The sequence below is a fragment of the Onychomys torridus genome, chromosome 3, assembly GCF_903995425.1.
Source record: "Onychomys torridus chromosome 3, mOncTor1.1, whole genome shotgun sequence".
Taxonomy (NCBI): Eukaryota; Metazoa; Chordata; class Mammalia; order Rodentia; family Cricetidae; genus Onychomys; species Onychomys torridus.
The window spans coordinates 37,837,825-37,857,360 of record NC_050445.1 but is presented as its reverse complement, the minus strand read 5'-3'; the positions used below and the strand labels follow the sequence as shown (position 1 = coordinate 37,857,360).

Sequence of the window (19,536 nt, the reverse complement as noted above, 5' to 3'; positions counted from 1 at the left end):
ATTGCTGAGATGAAACATCATGACCAAAAGCAACTTGGGGAGGAAAGGGTTTATTTGGCTTATACATCCATCAGCAAAAGAAATCAGGACAGGAATTCTAGCAGGGCAGGAACCTGGAGGCAGGAGCTAATGCAGAGACCATAGAGGGGTGCTGCTTACTGGCTTGCTCATTATGGCATGCTCAGCCTCCTTTATTACAGAATGTAGGACCACCAGCCCTGGGATGGCACCACCCACAATAGGCTGAGCCCTCCTCCATCAATCACTAATTAAGAAAATGTCCTACAGGCTTGCCTACAGTCCAATCTTATGGAGGCACTTTTTTAAATTGAGGCTCCTTCCTCTCAGATGACTTTAACTTGTGTCAAGTGAGCATAAAACTACCCAGCACACTTCTCCAGGGTACAATGAGGGGGAGAGTTATTCTAGCCATTGAGGCAGATACTCTCCTCTAGTGCAGGTCTATTGTGTTCCTGTCCCCCACGGGCTCTACTGTGCAGGGTGTTATTATTCCAGGCACTCCTCTGAGAGAGGACCTCATGGGTCATGATTGAACAAGATTCTGCTAGCGCCTAGAGTGGTGACCATGATTAGGTTAAGAATATTATTGCAGCTTCTGAAAAAAGATTCAAGCCCAGATTGGAAACCCCATGATGTAATTTACAAGGCTGTCTTGGCAGGAAGGCTTCATCACCACCACCGTTATTGTCATCATTATTTTGTCTTTTCAGTATCTTGGAAGCTACAGAAAAAAAAAATGCACTGCCATCATCTATGGAAGTATGAGTCCCCTTTCACTGTGGCTCCTCCAAGCATGTAGTGTGTGATTCTACACAAAATGCAAATGAATTCAGGTGAAAATCATCCCAACATTCACCAGAGGACCGATGAGTACATGGACCACACTGAGCAACTCTAAGATAACTAGAGACAGAAAGACAATAGGTAACATTTGTACCTTCTGCAAAGCTACTGGAGAATCTTAGACAAGGACTTTCACCACTGAATCCTCAACTTGGATGCTAAGATTCAAGGAGAGAGGGAGGATAATGGATGGGAAGGGATGAGAAGAAAGGGGAGCAGAGGAGAAAGCAGAAAGGAAGTGAAGGATGGATGGAGAGAGATAAAAACACAGGAAAAGAACTGCTTGGTCTGAGTCCTGAATGAAAATGCCCTAGAAGATTTGCATTCCCTGCTAACAGCCATTTTTGTTTTTATTTATTTTAGCAGGGTGTGCATGTCATGTAATCACTGTTTTAGTTCATTTTCCCCCATCACGATAGATGGTGATAAGTCACGTTGGTTGTTAATAATCTACAATTACCTAACAAATTTTAAGCTTGTACTACACCATCATTAATATGTTTAATTTATCGTTACAATTCCTTCAGGTTAATGGTTTGAAAGTATGTTGGAGTTTAATCTGGGCCGTTATTATAAAGTGCTTGTTTCTCGTTAAAATGTAAAACTGAGATAGTCAAGATTTACTTGGGATAAAATGGCTGGAGTAAATCTCCCCTCATCTCTCCACGGAGAAGGGAATGAGATTTGGCTATTGAAAACACGATATGAAGCTGAGAGCCCCCTTCAGAGAAGTTCAAAGTAATTTTGCAGATTAAATGGTTTTCCCCCCGGGCTAATGGGAGTCCTGCCAGAAGCCAAAGTTTGTTGTAGAAGGCTTGTATGGGTGCTACAGGGAGAGAGGGACAACAGAGAGTGGATGAGAACGGAATTTTGCCAAAAACAGATGCACCAAAGATTCCTGGGAAGGTATTTGAATGGCAGGCCGTGAGCGAGAGGAAACAGAATACACTTCATGGCCTTCCTTATGTCCTCAGGGAAAAATTATAATCAAGAATTCCCACCCTAACAGAGCACAAGCAGAGGTACCAGCCTGCTTCTCTGCCCAGGATTTTGCTGGGATCTCTGACCAGCAGACTGCCACAGGAACACTGGTGGCTAGGTAAACATCTGCTCCAGCTCGCTTTTGCTTCCAAGGCTGCCCTACCTGGCTTTTCGTCTGGTGACTCCCGGCTGTACCATGGGGAAGAAAGCAAACCTCACTCAGTGGCTCCAGTTTAACCATACAGATGTTCACAGTAGCTTCTAGAGAGTTGTCTATCTCTGGCTACTGAAAATGTTGCCCAAGAACATATGGAATTCCACTGAATACCAGCGACTATGACTTTATTTGTATATGTCTTTATAGATATAATCCAGATAAGATAACTACGGAGAACTTAGTCCAACCTTACTGGCTGGCATCATTATAAGAAGAAAGCACCATGTGGAGATGAAGATAGAATCGAGAAACACAGTACAAGCCAAGGAATATCCAAGACAGACAGCCAATGTTGCAAGTCAGGGGGAACAAGGCAGGCTTCTGCCCTGACTCTTGGGGCAGGGTATATATCCCTGTCAACACCTTACTTCAAATTTCTGACCTCCAGAACCTTAGGAAAGAGAATGAATTTCCCATGTCTCAAGCCACCTAGTTTATGATCCTCCATAACTACAACCATAGGAAAAGCATACAACTAGACTCTGCAAGTTACTCTGGGAAGTTAGAGATGGCCATGGGGAGGGAAAGAGTGGACATGGCCCTTGAAGAGCCACCAGGGACTGATAGGCAATGGAGGCCCAGGAGCTAACATCCAGGACACAGCAACCTTCCAACCTCCTTTTTAAAATTCTCCATTCTTCTCAAAAACCTTTTTTTGTTTTGTTTTGTGTTTTCAAGACAGAGTTTCTCTGTGTAGCCCTGGCTGTCCTGGAACTCACTCTGTAGACCAGGCTGGCCTCAAACTTGGAGATCTGCCTGCTTCTGCCTCCCAAGTGCTGGGATTAAAGGCATGTGCCACCACCACCCAGCCTTTTTCAAAAAACTTCTAATTGAGTCATTCTGTGTGATAGTTTAGGTTCAGCTTGACTGAGTCCCAATGTAGCCAGATGTTTGGTGAAACATTATTTTGGGTTCATCTGTGAAGATGTTTCTGGATGAGATTAACTTCTGAGTCAAGAACAGAGTACAGCAGCTGGCCCTGCATTTTAATGGCAGGCACCATCCATTCACTGCAGGTCTGAATAGAACTAAAGGCACATGCAGGAGAGAATGTGTCCTGTCGACCTATTTTCAAGCAGAGACATTGATCTCCTGCTTTCAGATTCAGACTGAGAGTATAACATCAACATCCTGATTCCTCAGCTGGCCAAATACAGGCTCTAAGACTCTGAGTCTCCACTGACAGGTCAGTTTTTATATGCAAAAAATGAATATGTGAGCATATATGTGTATGTATATACACAGAGAATGAATTGTGAGTATACCTATACAGTATTATACATCTTCATTTTAATCTGATATTTTATATCAGACTATAACCCATCTCACTTTAATGCCATCTACAATTATCCTATTCAAATAAGGTCTCACTACAAGGTACCAGGAGTTAAGAGTTCATTACATCATCTTGGGGTGGCAAGAGTCACAATTTAATCAACAATGCTCAGTAAATATACTTTATGTGTATTGTCTTACTCCAGTTGTGTGCGCGCGCACGTGTGTGTGTGTGTGTGTGTGTGTGTGTGTGTGTGTGTGTGTGTATTTTATGGTTGAAGAGAAGGATTTTGTTGTAGATATGAGGGAGAGAACAGTCAGAGGTATCTGGAAGAGTCAGACTGAACGTGGCTGTGAGAGGAGAGACGGGGAGAGTGAGAAAGGACGAGAAGAGAGAGGGATGAGAGATGGGGTCAGGAACAGAGAGCAGAGGACCAAGAGAGCAAAAGACAACCAGGAGCTCCAGCTTATATTTCTAAGGAAATGTTTTACTGTAGTCATGTATATAACTTTATACACAGATATAGTGACCATGTAAACAGCTTTTCTGGAGGATGAGGTCAAACACACCTTGGGCTTGTTGACCTCCGAGCCCTTGACTAATGAATGGATTCACGGCTTCCCTTCTGCGTGTCACCCCCACCCCTTTTCAACTTGCTCACTTCACTCCCATCTCCCTAACCTCCCTCCTACCCTGCAATACCAGTTTCTTTCTCAGAGTGATTCTGACCCTGGGTCACTTTCCCAGAGTCTCCCACAGCTGTCTCCTCTCCTAACCTGGTCTCCCAATCACCACCTGTGCTAGTTTGAATGAAAATGGCCCCATAGGCCCACAGGGAGTGGAACTAATAGGACGTGGGGCCTTGTTGGGGGTATGCCTAGTCTTGTTGGAAGAAGTGTGTCACCAGGGATAGGCTTTGAGGTTTCAAAGGGTCAAACCAGGCCCAGTGTGGTAGCCTTTTTTTTTCCTGCTGCCTCCTGATCCAGATGTGGATCAGCACATCTGCCTGCATGCTGCCATGCTTCCTGTCATGATGATAACGAACTATACTTCTGAACTGTAAACCAGCCCCAGTTAAATGGTTTCCTTTATAAGAGCCGCCATGTTCATGGTGTGTCTTCAGAGCAATAGAACCCCTAACTCAGACACGGTCCTCTCTGAGATGCCTTCCCTGACTCTCCCAGCTCTGATACCTCCATTCCTCTCACACATCTCTCTTGGTTTTATTATTATTATATTTTTATTATTTTATTTTTCACTGTAGTGACACTTGAAACTACAGCTAGTTTTGCACTGTCTCTTTGTTTATAGAATGTAAACTCCCCAGAGGCAGGAACCATGCCTGCCTCTTTCTTCCTGGCATTCAGGAAGGGTTGTGGGAGGAAAGGAGAGAATCAGAAAAGGAAGGAAGGAGAAAAGAGAGGAAAGAAGAAAGGAAACTCTCACCCCTATTCTAAAACCTTCTGAAGAGGCAAATTATTTTTCCAGAATAAGACCCATCTACGTCATGCTTGCCTGGAAAGTTGAGCCTGCTTTGATGCAGTGCGTTGGTCAGTCTCCCTTGCAACAGCATACTCACCATGTGATGGGGCACATTCCAGATGTGCTATTACTCTGGGTCCTTAGAAACGTAAGCGAATACTCTGTGACAAAAGCAAGACCTAAGTTTGCATGAGTTATTTATCAAATGAGACAAAATTTTAAATCCATTTTAAATCCTTGTATAGAAGTTTTTATATATGAGTTCATAAAAAGAACTAAAAAAAAAATAAATAAATCAGAGCACAGGGTCAGTTTGGTTCTGCATATGAAGAAGGGGCATATAGCCAGTCCTTCACAGTGGAGTAATTTCCAGTAAATTCTCCACCTACCAGCTGGGTCACCTAAGTATGAGAAAAGGAGGTCCCATCCCTGGCTATTACACTCTGAGAGCATGGGCACCCTTGCTCCCACTGCAGGACCCAGGTGAGGTCTGGGTGGTGGGGGAGGGACATGGAGAACTTGTAGTACTGATGGAAGTGGTGGCGTGTCAGATGTCACAGAGGGAGCCTTTGAATTCTCCTCCCAGTTCTGGCCCTGGCAGCCCATTTTCCTGTAGGCGCCTGACCCTGCTAATGGGGACTCTGCTTTACTTCCCTATTTCCACGTTAAGTGAGGGGTCACAGGGGTCGGGCAGGCGCTGGCTTCTCTTCCTCCTGACAGATCCATAATTAGAAGGAGACAGAGCATTCAAAGAGGAGCGTTTGGCTCCAGGCACATCCTTGTCAGCCTGTCAAGCAAAAGCCTGTTCTCCATGAGCTATTTTGAGCCACCTTCTCAGCTGCATTTCTGATCCTCTAGGCCCATGTCACCCTCCCCCACACGCATGGTGGCCCTCCTCCTCCAAACTGCATCATGACATCACTGAAGAGCCTTAGTTTGGGGGAGGGCTACACAAAGGAGCATTTTGTTCAAGATGCTGGAAGGGCAGAATGGGGAAGTCATCTCACCCTGTCCAAACCTCCTACCTCTTGGTCCAGTGTCTTAGATGCAAGGACCAGTGGGTACCACCGTTTGCTGTAGTAGACATTTTCTACTGTGGGCATTTTCAGCAGATGCCATGAAGCTCAACATATCCCTGCCTAGATGCAGTGTGAAACTTCTTTAGAGGGATTTATAGGTCAACAGCTAGAATTCAGAACATGAGAAGTATATTCTCTACCCAGGAGCTATCCAGAAAAATCTCTACAACTGGGTAATGCTGGGCAGTGTCCAGAAAGATTGGTGCACCATCCAGAAAAGTTCTTTTGTTGTGACAGCTGGGAGAACACCCCAGAAAAACACAACTGCTTTCCCAAAGCTCTAGGGAAGGTTTAGAAGATGGCATGTTTGTCCCTGGGCAGCTGACATGCCCTAAAGTGCCACCATGGTCCTATCACCACAGCCCCAAATGGTACAGCTCACCTAGCACAATAAGTCCTACAAAGAACCATCCCTAGAGGACACTCCTCACATTCTGCTGCTGGTAAAATGGGCTGGAGCAGGGGTAGTGAGTAAGCTGGCTCATGGGGCTGACCACTACAGCAGAACATGTGGTGATAAAAATGGATGCTGTTTTGTGTGCTGCTAGGTGTAGGAGATATCATTTCCAGTGGTACTTCCCCAACTCCAAACATGGAGTTGTGCCCCTGAAGCTTCCCCATCCTGAGCAGACAGAGGGTTCCTGCTGCCTGGAGTCTGCTGCTGCATCTTGTGGGAAGGGACTCTCTTTGGAGAGGATTCTCTTCCTACCAGCTTGGCTCTCTCTCCATCCTGGGGATAAGCTGCATAGACTCAATCACAGTCTCATTAGGGTCACCGACTATCCAGTCTTACAAGATGATTGTCTCGAAGAGGAGCAAGGAGTGTGGATTCTGAACTATGCAGACACCTGGACAGCATCTCAAACTAGCAGAGCAGGCTGACAAAAGTGGTAATAATGAAAACTTGTCAAAGCCACTGCCTTCAATGGAGTACTATGTGCCGGGCATGCTGGGGACGTTGGAAGCACCATGCCCCGTCTTGCTCATGGAAACTCTGGGAGGAAGAGGCCACTGCAGACAATAAAGGTGATCTTTTCTCAAGCCCCAAGCCCCAAGCATGCCTCAGACAGTGCAGACTGTCTTGTTCCCTCAGGAAGCTTGCTTTTATTTCTTTAGGATAGTGGTTCCCCAAGCACAGCCCTGAGGTGGCCATCATCAGCATTCTTTAATGTTCTCAAAATGCTCTCTTCGGATCCTCTTGTATCAAAACCTCAGGATAGAGCCCAGTGGTCTCTGCCCTGCCAGGAACCTGACACCAACTCGAGCTCAGGACTTCTGCTCAAAGGGTTCCTTTGTCAATCCACAAAGGAAACACCTACCAGGAATGTCTGACCTATAGCCCATAGGCTACACGTGTCCCAAGAAGGTTATGGATGAGGCATGCCACTTTTATCAGTGACAATAGCACATCACAACATCAAAAGGTTGGACATCCCCAGGCCCCAGGCCAAATGCAAATGCTGACTGTAAGCGAATCTGTCTTTTGAGTCAAACTCCAACCTTACTCTTCCAAGGCCTACTCCAGACCTCTCTGGGATCCCCAGAGTCCTCAGGAACACCACCCTTTCATCTGCTCACCCTGGCCTGCCTCTCACACTTGCTGAGAGCTTTTGTATCTGCCCATGCACATGAATTCCTATTTGTGCCCTAGGGGCTCCACCTTAGGGTGCTCAGCCCCATGCCTGCTTATATCCCTGCTGCTGGCCTTACACCCCAGGGATGCAGTGACTGTCACTCACTGCCTTTCCAGACACCAGAGAGAATCGATTAAGCACAAGCTTTAATTGTGGTGGCACTGCCCAGGGCTAGGAGCCAATTCCAGCTGCTTTACCCTGCTTGTACAACAAGCTTCCTGCTCTACCAGTTGTTTTTAATTACCAAATAGTAAGAAACCAACTCTTGGCACCAACCACTCTCAAGAGGGACCAAAGGCCACTAAGACAAAAGTAGGTGACTCCTGGCCTCTGTGATCTCTGTAAATTCAGCCATTCTGATGGACAAATGGGGCCAAAGCCCACGAATGGCTGAATTCCCAAGTTCTTGCTCTGTTGCCTGAGTCATACTCACTCTCTCTCTCTCTCTCTCTCTCTCTCTCTCTCTCTCTCTCTCTCTCTCTCTCTGTGTGTGTGTGTGTGTGTGTGTGTGTGTGTATAGGCACATGTGTGCATGCCTGTGTGCCTCTGTGTGAATGTGTGTGCGCATGTGTGCATGTAGAGGTCAAAGAGCAACCTCCTGCCTTGTTTGAGGTAGGGTCTCTTGTTCTGTACCCAAAGCCAAATGTCCTGAGAACTTACGGAGACTCTGCTGCCTCTGCATCCCACCTTGGCAAAGAAGTTTTAGGATTATGGATACACTCCACCACACTTTGGTTTATATTGGTTCCAAGAATTTGAATTCAAGTCTTCATGTTGGTACAGCAAAAACTTCTACCAGGGGAGCCATTTCCTTAACCTGTCCTTGAAATTTTAAGGTGACCTTGACCCAGTCCCTCTGAGCTCCATGGTGAAGGTTTTATATTTAGAAGCTTTAGGAGACTTTACTGCCCTGGTAGTAGGTGTCTACAGGCTCACAGAAGCCAGGCTCTGTGCTAGGCATAAGGACCACACAGTACTTAACACACCTTTGAGGTACTTTGCATTGTGTGCGGAAAGCTGTTGCTATGTTGTTACTGTGAGCCTGCAGGGAGGTGAGGAGTGCTGAGCACATTTCCCAGAGCTGGTTCTTAAGGAACATGTGGGCACTCTTCCAGTGGAAAGAGAGGAGTCGTCCATTTAAAGGAACATCCTGTGCAAAGACATGGAGATGGGAAAGAAGGGAGTGTCGGATGGCCGGAAGGCATCCAGCTTGGCTGGAGCTGAGGTCACAGAGAGGCAGAGAGTGATGAGCTTGAGGAGTACGAGTCACCCAACACTGGGGGACTCTGGGACACCAGCCATGGCTTCATTCATTGGCTCACAGCAGCAGAGTGGGCATGAGAATGAGACTATCTAACTTTTCAAGCAATCACACTCCAAGTGAACTAGAACCTGCTCACCAGCAAACAAGCTAGAGGGGACATGTACAGAGGAAGGGCAGAGGCAGTCCCCAGCCTTTCAAAGTTGAATGGTTCTTCTGCCCCAGAGGAGTCCCAGGGGTTTCTTTAAGACACACTTGAAAATACACAAACATGAGAACTAAGCTTCCACTATGATCCTTCCTAGCTCCAGCTGTGCTGGGCTTGGTCCAGAGAGATGAACTACTCAGGCATCTGACACGGCGTGATTGATGGAAGAACTGGCTGGCTTGAGCTGTGGGCTTAATCTAGGCCATGAGTCAATGGGCTTATAAGGAAGGAGATGTCTGAGACCACAGGCAGTCCCATCATGCCCAAAAGACACCATGTAAATGTAACCTGGTGCCCCCTGGTCACTGTTCACCCTCACAACAGCCTGGGACATCTGGCATTAGGAGTAGCAGGCAGTGTTTAAGAGCATGATTTTAAAAAAATGCTTTTAGGTTAAAAAAGAAAGGGCAGCCAAGGACAGTCACAGAGCAAAACAGTCCCCTTTCCTGCCAGACACCTTTGACTCCAAATAGCTACCTGGGTCTTCAGACCTGTCAGTCATTTTCCAAGGTTCAAGATTCCACTCAAGCCAGGACAGAGTGAGTGGAGATAGAAGTGGGTCCTGATGGCAGAGAGGGACGAGTCAGCCCAAGCAATAGAGCAGCTCCTGGGCCACATTAATGAGCTTTGTTCTGCGTCACCTAGCTGTATAATAACAGCGGGAATTAATACAGCTACACACTAATAGCACAGAAGAGCAATCAGGAGGCAGAGATACATTTCTAATGGGCTTAGCTGAGAGCCAAAAGCAGATGGATATAGGGGCTTCTCCCAGCTCCAGCCCCTCAACCATGTCAACAGGAGCTGGCCAAGAGGCCATCACACCCTTGCACATGGCCTCCTCTTTGCCAATGTCAGAGCTCTGGTCTCTGCCAAGGGCAATCATTTGGACCCTGCATGCTGGCAACTCTCTGCTCTCATCCTTATTCAGAGTTGCAGACTCTGTAAGGAGCCACCTGTACTGCGGGCTGCTGGGGAAGAGACATCCCAACTTGAGTCTGGCATATGCCACTCCCCACCAGAGATGAGAGCTCTTCTCTCAGTTGCCTCCCCTGAGGTCCTGTGACCATGTGACCATAGGGAGTTGTCAAAAGCAATTTTCTGTTAGGGCCAAGTGAATTGCTTACTCAGCCATTAAATCTAATAATAACCTCAAGTGTACAGTATTTCTCTCATAATCATCATGCGTGGCTACTGTTCTCAGCTTTCCTTCCATTTGGGAAATTTCCCTTTCCTCTCCTTTAGGGGGCCCAAAGCACCAGCACTCGGATGGATCTTACTTCCTCTAGGCCCCTACATAGTAAGGAGGATGGGCAGGAGTAAGGGTGGTATGTAGACTGTAGGGAGACAACCAATCCTGTCCTTGCCAACCCACAGGAGCAGCAGAGACAGCACAGCCATGTAAGAGACTTGAGGTCCTATGGGAAAGAGGAAGGGGAACCTAGGGGTAGAAGTCTGATTGTAGATGCTACTCAGCCACATGATTTTCCATGACTCTAGGCAAGGCACTGGACTTTCACATTCATGGACAGTGTGTCATCTATGCAAAATAAAGGCGTGGAGGAAATTTCTAAATTCCCTTTAAGTCCTCATGCTATTAAGAGTAAGTCATTGTGAATTAAAGGGGAAATTCCAGAGCTCTTGGGTATTCCCAGTTCTTCCCTTTGCCTTCATGCATACTTGAAAGGAGAGGCAAGAACTCATTTGGTCCACTTGTAAGGGCTAAGAGAATGGGCTCTTTGCATGGGCTGAAGATGTTTGGGCCCCAGGAAGAATGATCTTATCATTCTAGTTCCATCTCAGAAGGAGGCATTGCAGTGTGCCAGGCCTCCTCTTATTGCCTCTGGGGACCTGGTCTGTCCTGGAATCAGGAAGCTCCCCCTTTCTGCCACCCTCTTGTGACTGTTTATCTCCACAGCACACAGGAGCAGGGCAGACAAGTCTCCATCTTGTCTTGTTTAGGGTAAGCCAGACTTGTCAATATAGTGCATCCAAGGAACAGATGATGCTACAGAGTTGAATCTTTTCAAATTTGAGAAGAGGAGCCACCATCTACGGAAAGCATGGCATGGGATCCCTAAATTTCTCATGGAAAAATTTAAACCAAGACAATTCTTACAAAGTGTGTGTGTGTGGGGGGGGAATCCTAGAACCCAATAAGAGAAAGAAATAGATTTGTATTCAGCTTGGAATAGCATGGGATAACTTCTGGCAGGAAGGGATGATGGATGGGCATTCCACACTCTTCTTATTGGTTCTCATTGGTGTGGAGAACTATCCGGGTAATCAGAGCTGATAGAGCAGGGTAGACCAATATAGTATCTCTCCAGCTTTCTGTCTGAGACTTACAGTTAGACTCCATTACCTGCCTAGGACATGCTTGCTTATAGCCAACTGAAGCAAATATTCCTCTTATGTTCCTTTTTCTCACTCTCTCCTAAACAAAAATTTTGCTTATGACCCATTAAACTGTTTTCATGACACATTCATGGGTTTCTCACCCCAGAAATCATTGGGTTAGGTGTTTGCAAAAGAGTGGTACCAGTTTCTAACGTTGGAGATCAGGAAGGACAGTTCCTTGGCTCTTCCTTGTCCAAACTGTAGATCCATGACAACCTTCCCTGGCAAGGGGTGCTGCTGCTGGGGGTTCGTGGGAAGAAGTTTCCAGAAGGAAGTGTTGTCATGAGGAATCCAGCCTAAAGTCAGTTTGACCAGGTAGTCATAGAAGGCAGCTCTGCTATCCCTGCATCTGCATCTGCTCCTAGCCCTGAACTCTAGTCCCCTGGGAGGAAACAGGGAAGCAGTGGGGGAGGGGAGGGGAGAAGTTAGCCATGAGTACCAAGCAACACAAGAAACCTGGGCAAGAGCAAGTATCAGGGGAGCCACACAGGGAGGCTCTTTGGCTTCCCTCTCCCACTCCTCCCTGGCTTTTACTGCTAATGGGCTAACAGGGAGAGCATGTGCCTGGCTAGAGCTGGTCCTCCACAGCTATCACTGATGGCGTCTTTAAGGAATTGTCTATAATTATAGGGGTGCTGCTCCATAAGGATTTGTCTTCCCCCAAAGTGAGAGCTGAGATGGAGCTTCACGATGTTCTTTGCCTTATAAACCACACCAGGCACATCTCAAGGAAGGCCTCCTGTTGGCATAGGCACAGCTCAGGGATCCTTCGGGCCCTCCCACTTTGCCTCCAAGAAGAGAACTCACCTACATCTCTTTAGAAAGCCCTTCAAGCCAAACAGGGCTTTGCTCACATATTTAGTTACTGTTTGCATGCTCATTAGATGCATTTAATAATTGGGATGATTATATAGCATCTCTGACTTTTTCTTTCTGCACTATGAATCATCTCTCTAATAGAATTCTTGTGGCCTGGTGTAAGATACAGAAGCAGCAGGGGGTGGATCGGAGTAGACATATTTTTTGCACAGAGTGGTCTCATGTTTATATTCACGAAGAACTAGATCCTCTGCTAAGAATCACCGCCTGGTGCTTTGTGAGCTATTTTGCTCACTGTAGCAAGAGACACTCTGGATCCTGTGGACAGATAGTAACCAGTGGGAAGTCCAAATTCAGGTTCAAATAGGACATTAGGTGAGAAAAAAGGCTGGACCACATGGGTAGAACAGCAGAGGGTAAGGATTCCACAGCCTTCTTATAAGATGAAGTACTAAAATTCTTATTAATAAAAAACCTGGAGCTAGATATTGGGGTGAAAGCTGAAAGATCAACCCCAGAAAAACCATCCTGCTACACCTTCCCTTCTTCACTAGAGAAAAAAAGAGTCTCCCTGATACTCCCTCAAGTCTACCCTTAGACAGCCCACTGAGCAGTTGCTGCGATGCCAGTATTGGCTATAACAAGGTGGACGTCCACAGAGGCTAATTTATTTTAGATGTCACTTCAAACTCTTTAATAAAAAATGCAAGCTTTGTGGTTCTTTTTACTGGGTCTTTCTGTTAACCAGAATGTCGGCAGTGACAGATCAACTTTAGAGATAAGTGCTCTTAGTCCTGTGAAAATCTTCACTACTTCTGTTAATTAAAAAAAATTAGTCAGCATAGTTTTATTTTGAAATACAACTCACTGTCTTTACATCTCTTAACAGTTCTTCCTCCTTGGGCTGCATGTGCTGCAAATCAATGATTCTAAGCATAGCCTTTGTGGTGGGGCTGGTTAGACACTGACCTCCATGAAGGTTAGAGCTTTGAGACTGGGAGGTGGAGGTGACTTAGTTGGTAAGTGTGTGTCTTCCAAATGCTGCTAGCACCTGAGTTTGTCCGCTGGAACCCACATAAAAATATTGTGCATGATTGTACGTGTTTGTAATTCCAGTGCTATGGAGACTGGGTGATCTCTTAGTCTTCTGAATAGGCAGTTCAGTCCAAATGATGAACTTCAGGCCAATGAGAGACCCTGTCTCAAAGGTTATGGATAGCCTTCTGGAATAATGACATTTCAGGTTGTCCTCTGCTCTCCCCCCCCCCCAACACCCACCCATGTGTGCCATATGTGTGTGTACACACATACACACACACACATAGCTTTTGTCAACCAAAAATTTGAAAAGAAATTAAGAGTTTGGGGATAATGAGCAATATGAACCTTTCAGCCTAGAAGGAAGATACTAAATAAAGTGTTCCTTTTTCTATAATAAGGGGGTGGCTCAGCAATTGCTAAGATCTAATTATTCTATGATGTGCTGACTCAGAAGCCTATGTTCTCTGTCAGAGGTTGCTCATTTCCAATGCCACCTTCTTCTCCCTACTGCCCCCATCACTAGAGTTAATTTTCCTTAAATGACTCAGCCTTGTTTGCAGGTTTTCAAGTACTTTCATTCTGGGGCTCCCTGAACTGAAATTGAAGCCTCATCAACCCTGATTTTAGTTTTAAAGTTCAAGGCCAGCCTACATTAAATTGGTGAGTTCTGACATTGTCCATGAAATGATGAATTGTTTTTCTCTCATTCAAACCATCAGCAAACATGGATTTGTAGCATCTCCACACTATGACCCTAGGACCTGCACCCAAAGGCCCATATTCTGCCTGGTGTGTTGCCTTTTGTGAAGACTATCTCCCCATTCTAGGAGGGGATGGAGGCCTGCTGATACCTTTGGCAAGCCCAGCAGAGCCATTGGGCTACTGTCTGTGACAACCATGGGCACAGACATAAACAGCCTCCCAGACTGAGAGAGAAGTTGCCAGCCCTTGGAGGAAGGAAAGTGGGGATGACATATTCTTCATCATCTGCTTGCCTACCATTTGTGGCAGCAACTGAGGACCCAGCTGAGAACAAGAGGGAAAACCATGTTCTCATGGAAATAGCTTCTGCTCCCTAAGTAATCTAGTCCATGCTAACTGTTTCTGGATTTAAGATTTAATTAGCTCCATTAGTAATATAAATAAGTATGTCAATAGTTTTGCTTCATTCAGAGCAACGAATGGTTTATCCCCAGTCAGTTAATGGGCTTTATTCCCAGCCAGATTCAACATGCTGAGCATAAGATCCAAGCAGCATACATTTTGTGTGTTCTACAGTTTCCAGAATAATCCTACCCAAATTCTTGATTGTATATCCTGATTAGAGGTTTGGAGTAGGGAGGTTCGAAATGATGGCCATGGTGACCTGTGCATTCACTTGGAATCTGTTATAGCTTGGGCCTGAAATACAGCCCCCAAAAGATCCTGTGCTGAAGACTTGCTCTCCAGTGCATCAGTATTCACAGAGGGGCCTGTGCAAAGATCATGAGGAGTCTGAATTTATGAAGGGATCTGCCCATTGATGAAGTTATCACTTAAGAGGCTATGGCGAGTCTCTTTCTTCTCACACTCTCTTTGCTTCCTGCTCAACAGAAGGTGAATAGAATTTGTCTGTCACATGCTCCTGGTGCCATAATGTTCTGCTTCCTGACTGATCAACCATGACCTGAGCCCTTGAAGCCAAGAACCACAACCAAGACATCTTCCTCTCATCCTCCTCTCAAGTGGTTTTCCTTGGGGGATTTATTAGGCAAAAAAGTGCCTGATTTCATAACATGACTGCTCTGGTTTTCTCTTTTGAGAAGTTTCTAGAAGTATTCTATAAGTTCCCTAGGCAAGAATACAGATAAGATGGCATACTTCCTGAACATTTACCATGTATCAGGTGTTAGCCTTCCCAGGTACCTGGGGGTAGCTGTTAGTCAGTTTCTTTTTCTTTCTTTTCTTTTCTTTTTTGTTTTTGGTTTTTTGAGACAATGTTTCTCTGTGTAGTTCTAGCTATCCTGGAACTTGCTCTATAGGCCAGGCTGACCTCAAACTCACAGAGATCTGCCTACCTCTGCCTCCCATGTGCTGGAATTAAAGGTGTGTGCCCAAGTCAGTTTCTTATTAGTATAACATAATACCTAAGGCAATCTACTTATAAAGAAAAAAGGCTCACAGTTTGGGCATCCAGAGTCCCTGGTCAGCTAGTCCTGACACCTTTGGGCCTGTAATAAGACCGTATGCTACAGCTAGAATAATGGGCTTGATTTGTCTTGTGACCAGGAATGAAAGAGAGAGGGAGAAGAGAGACTGAGGTTCCTACACTGCATTTAAGGACACAATGACCTAACTTCCTTCCATTAGACTCCACCTCCTACAGCCTCAACTACCTCCTCTGCAAGCTAGAGACCACACTGTAATGCACGAATCTTTGGAGGACATTCAAGAATCAAATTGCAGCGGTGGCCATGGTAGCCCCTACTTGCAAATAAAGCAAATGAGTACACTGAGGTCAAGACAAGGGAGCACATAGCTGGTAAAGGTGGGATTTGAATATGGAATGTTCAGACTGCAAAGCTCCCTTCACCAAAATGCTTCCCAGCAAAACTGACTGTACCTGTTTTCCTCTCCATTGTTCTGCCTTTTCCTCCTATTTCCCTGACCGAAATCTATGTTCCATGGGGGTAGGCAGCCAAGTCTAGGTTGACTAAGGAAATAACTCCTGTAGGTCTAAAAATTAGTAGCCAATCAGAGCATCCACTTTGCTTCTGTGTGGACTTTGTCTCCTACCACAGCTTCCTGCCTCTACTCACTCCCTTCACACCCAGGAAACGTGGGACTTGGATCCAACAAAAGCTGCTTCTCTCAATCCGCTCTGCTGCTGTAATAACAAACCATAAAATTAACTAAATTTCACCGCAGTGTAATGTGTTGCATAAAAGCTGTGGCAATGTGTCTGCGGGGCAAAGGAGGGCTCTATAGAAATCTGGCTCTCTTTATTATATGGCCAACATTGCACAATTTCTCCCCTAGAAAGATGGGTGGGGGGAAGTCACATGAGCAAAATCAGAATAGACATACTTTAGATACCTGTTATAAACACATGTGCTGTGAGTTAATGGGCAAATAAAATCTCACAGGAGTCTTGTACACATACATATTCAGACGCACATCCCTTGGCTGCGGAAACACAGAACAACTGTACATGTGAATACTTGCACATATGTACAGAAACATATAAATATAACAGTGAGGCTATACCTGTGTTGGACACATTCATTCTTGCTCAACAATGATGCTCAAATGACCAGTAGACAGACAGGGACTTATACTCCTCTCATTGCATGTATATGCCACCAGTAACTGCCTCATGGAACTCTGCCATCAACTAATATACCACAGTTACAGCGAGCTTAAACTATATCTTAAAAGCAATGTTTAAAATCTGGAACATTCTCTCTCTGACCTGTCTTTAAGAAAGAAGCCATCCAAAATGACATAACCAGATGCCATGCCCAGGTGAGCAGGAAATAATCAGCTTGAGGGGATGTGAGGCTGTACCTGTGATGGTGTTTTTAGATGGACGAAAATTGCCTTGCTCACTAGCCGGGTTTTTCTTCACATTGGGAGACAATGGTTGTGTGTGGCAGTGGCAGGGTAAAAGGTCATTTCGGGCTGTTAGGTGCATCTGGCCCATTGCACTGACCTTTCCAGATCCTATTCCTGCCCAGCCCATGCAGCAAAGCAAGCATGTTCTCCTGATTGTCTGTTCTAAGTCCTTCCCAGAGGAGCAATTTAAGCCTGGTAATTCTTGTGCTGAGGGGAAACAGTTGCTCATCATGTATCCACTATAGAAACTTGTTATTCACCTCTGACACTGGATGTCTCTCAAATTCACCACCACTTTCACACTCACATGTTCCCAGCTGCATTCTATAGTGAGGGCATGGTCTTCTAATGTCCAGTTTCAGAAAGGAATATAGGATGGAAGGCTGCGTGTGTGTGTGTGTGTGTTGGAGAGAATATTGGATTAAGAGTCCAGAGAGCTAGGTCTATGCTGCCTCTGCCACTAACACAGGAATCAGAATGGCGAATACACACAAATTCCTCTCAGCCTCTGAAGGAGACAGTGACGCTTTAGTGGGTCATTGAGGCCCCTCAATGAAACTCTTATCATTCCAAGATGGTTTCAAATATACTTCTTGGATCAAATATGAATGCCACTTTTTTCTTTTCTTTCCTTCCTTTCTTTCTTTTTAAATGTTATACACAAACAGAAGACATTGGATGTTACCAGAGCCAGCCAGCTACTAAGGCTGGCTGAGATGTGGTATCAGTAAGAATGAGTTGTTTCATGCTTTCAAGACAAATTGTCTTTCAAATGCTGCCAGTTGAGTAATTACGCAGATATTTACACAGTGATTATTGACATCCTGACCCTCACTATAGGAAGATATTCTATAGATAGACACACAGCCTCCTAGTCTAGCCTGGAATGTCTCTTAAGAGTAACAATACTCAGCATTCAGTCAATAATTACTTAGTGACCACATTGCAAATATCAGAGAATGGCAAGGGGTTGGCTCTAGAGACATACCACTGAACAAGACAGAGGGTCTGTGCTCAAATAATAATGAAATAATTTTCAAATAATAATAAAAATAATAATAATGGAAAATGGTGGTCTAGCTGCCCACCTTGCTCAACAAGACAAGGAAATAGCCCTTTCCTCCCTGAGAAGATACATCATAAAGTCATATTCAGATGCGGGGTTCTCTACATGGCCAATAACCAGGGTAGGATGGCTAGTGAGAAAGCATCAGCTACCTGTCACTGTTCTCTGGGACAGTTCCTTTTAGAAATCTGTAAGGACTGCAGAAGATAAGCAGAAACCTACGGATGTGTTTATGATGAGAGGCTCCACTCCACATCCTCTGCATGGGTCAAATGATCACTCTGTAACAGAATATAGAGTGCAGGCCATCCTTGTCATTCTAAAGACCAGGTAAAGAGAGACCAGTGAAGAAAGAGTAACACTTGGAACACAGGATGTCAAGCTTGACACTCTGGCCATCCTTGTTAGGTAAGAGAAAAATGATGAAGATAGACATAGAAGGTGGTGTTTATCCTGGCTAGTTTTATGTCAACTTGAACTAAGCTAGAGTCACCAGAAAGGAATGAACTTCAATTGAGAAAATGCCTCTACAATGGAGTGGATCTGGGGTACAATGGAGGGGACAGGGGGCTGGGGTTAGTGGAGAGGGGGGAAATTGCAGTTGGGGTGTAATGTATGAAAGAAGAATAAAGTGAATAAATAAATAAAAAATGTTAAGTATTATATAAAAATAAAAGAACCAGTTGTAGGGAATTTTCTTAATTGGTGATCAGAGAGGAAGGGCCCAGTCCATTGTGGGAGGTGTCATCCTTGAGCTGGTGGTCCTGGGTTCTATAAGAAAGCAGACTGAGCAAGACATGAAGAGCAAGCCAGTAAGCAGCTTGCTTCCATGGCCTCTGCATCAGCTCCTGCCTCCAGGTTCCTGCCCTGCTTGAGTTCTGGTCCTGACTTTTTTGATTATGGACTGTTACCTGGAAGTTTAAGCCGAAATAAACTCACTCATTCCCAAGTTTCCTTGGTCATGGTGTTTCATCATAGCAATAGCAACCCTAACTAGGAAGGACAGTTGCCATGCCCAATCCCCAATCAAGTGTTCCCTATCTATCATACCAGGAAAGATCATGGGAAAGTTTATCTCAAGTGGAATTTTATGGCAGGTCTCAGCCATATTCTTAAAGTCAATTTTATATATTTTAATCACTTTTATGTCTTACTCATTTTATATATAAAAGTAATTATTGTATACATAAAAGTGATATATTTTATTCACCTTTATGTAAAAGGTTTATTTTAATAAAACCATTGAACTGGAGATGCCTTCCATTCCATCATGCCTTTTTTCAAATGTTCTGTAATGTGCATACCATAGGCAAAGCATCAAGAAAAAAAATGGAAAAAGGAATACTCCATTTGTGAAGTGTGTATTTTCTCACATCTAAGCAATGAGCATTGATGAAACTGCTCATCTCTCTGCTCTTCAGATGTAGTGGTCTTAAGGGTTGAGACCTGAGCTGTCTATCTCTTTAGGTTTAGAAGAAAACTTACCAAACACGGTTTAGGTGCCAAAGTCCCGGAAAAGCCTGTGTGGAGGACACAGTGATGAGACTATCAAGTCTGGGCTCTCGTGGAGAATTTCCTGGCAGGCTCTAAACAATGTTTCCAACAGAACCTGAC

General features: G+C 45.0%; 1 protein-coding gene across 4 annotated transcripts in view; it reads right to left on the bottom strand.

Moving 5' to 3' along the window:
- The window catches only part of Plxna4 (plexin A4), a 461,538-nt gene that overhangs the window by 201,731 nt on the left and 240,271 nt on the right, over nt 1-19,536 (bottom strand). The window lies entirely within an intron of this gene.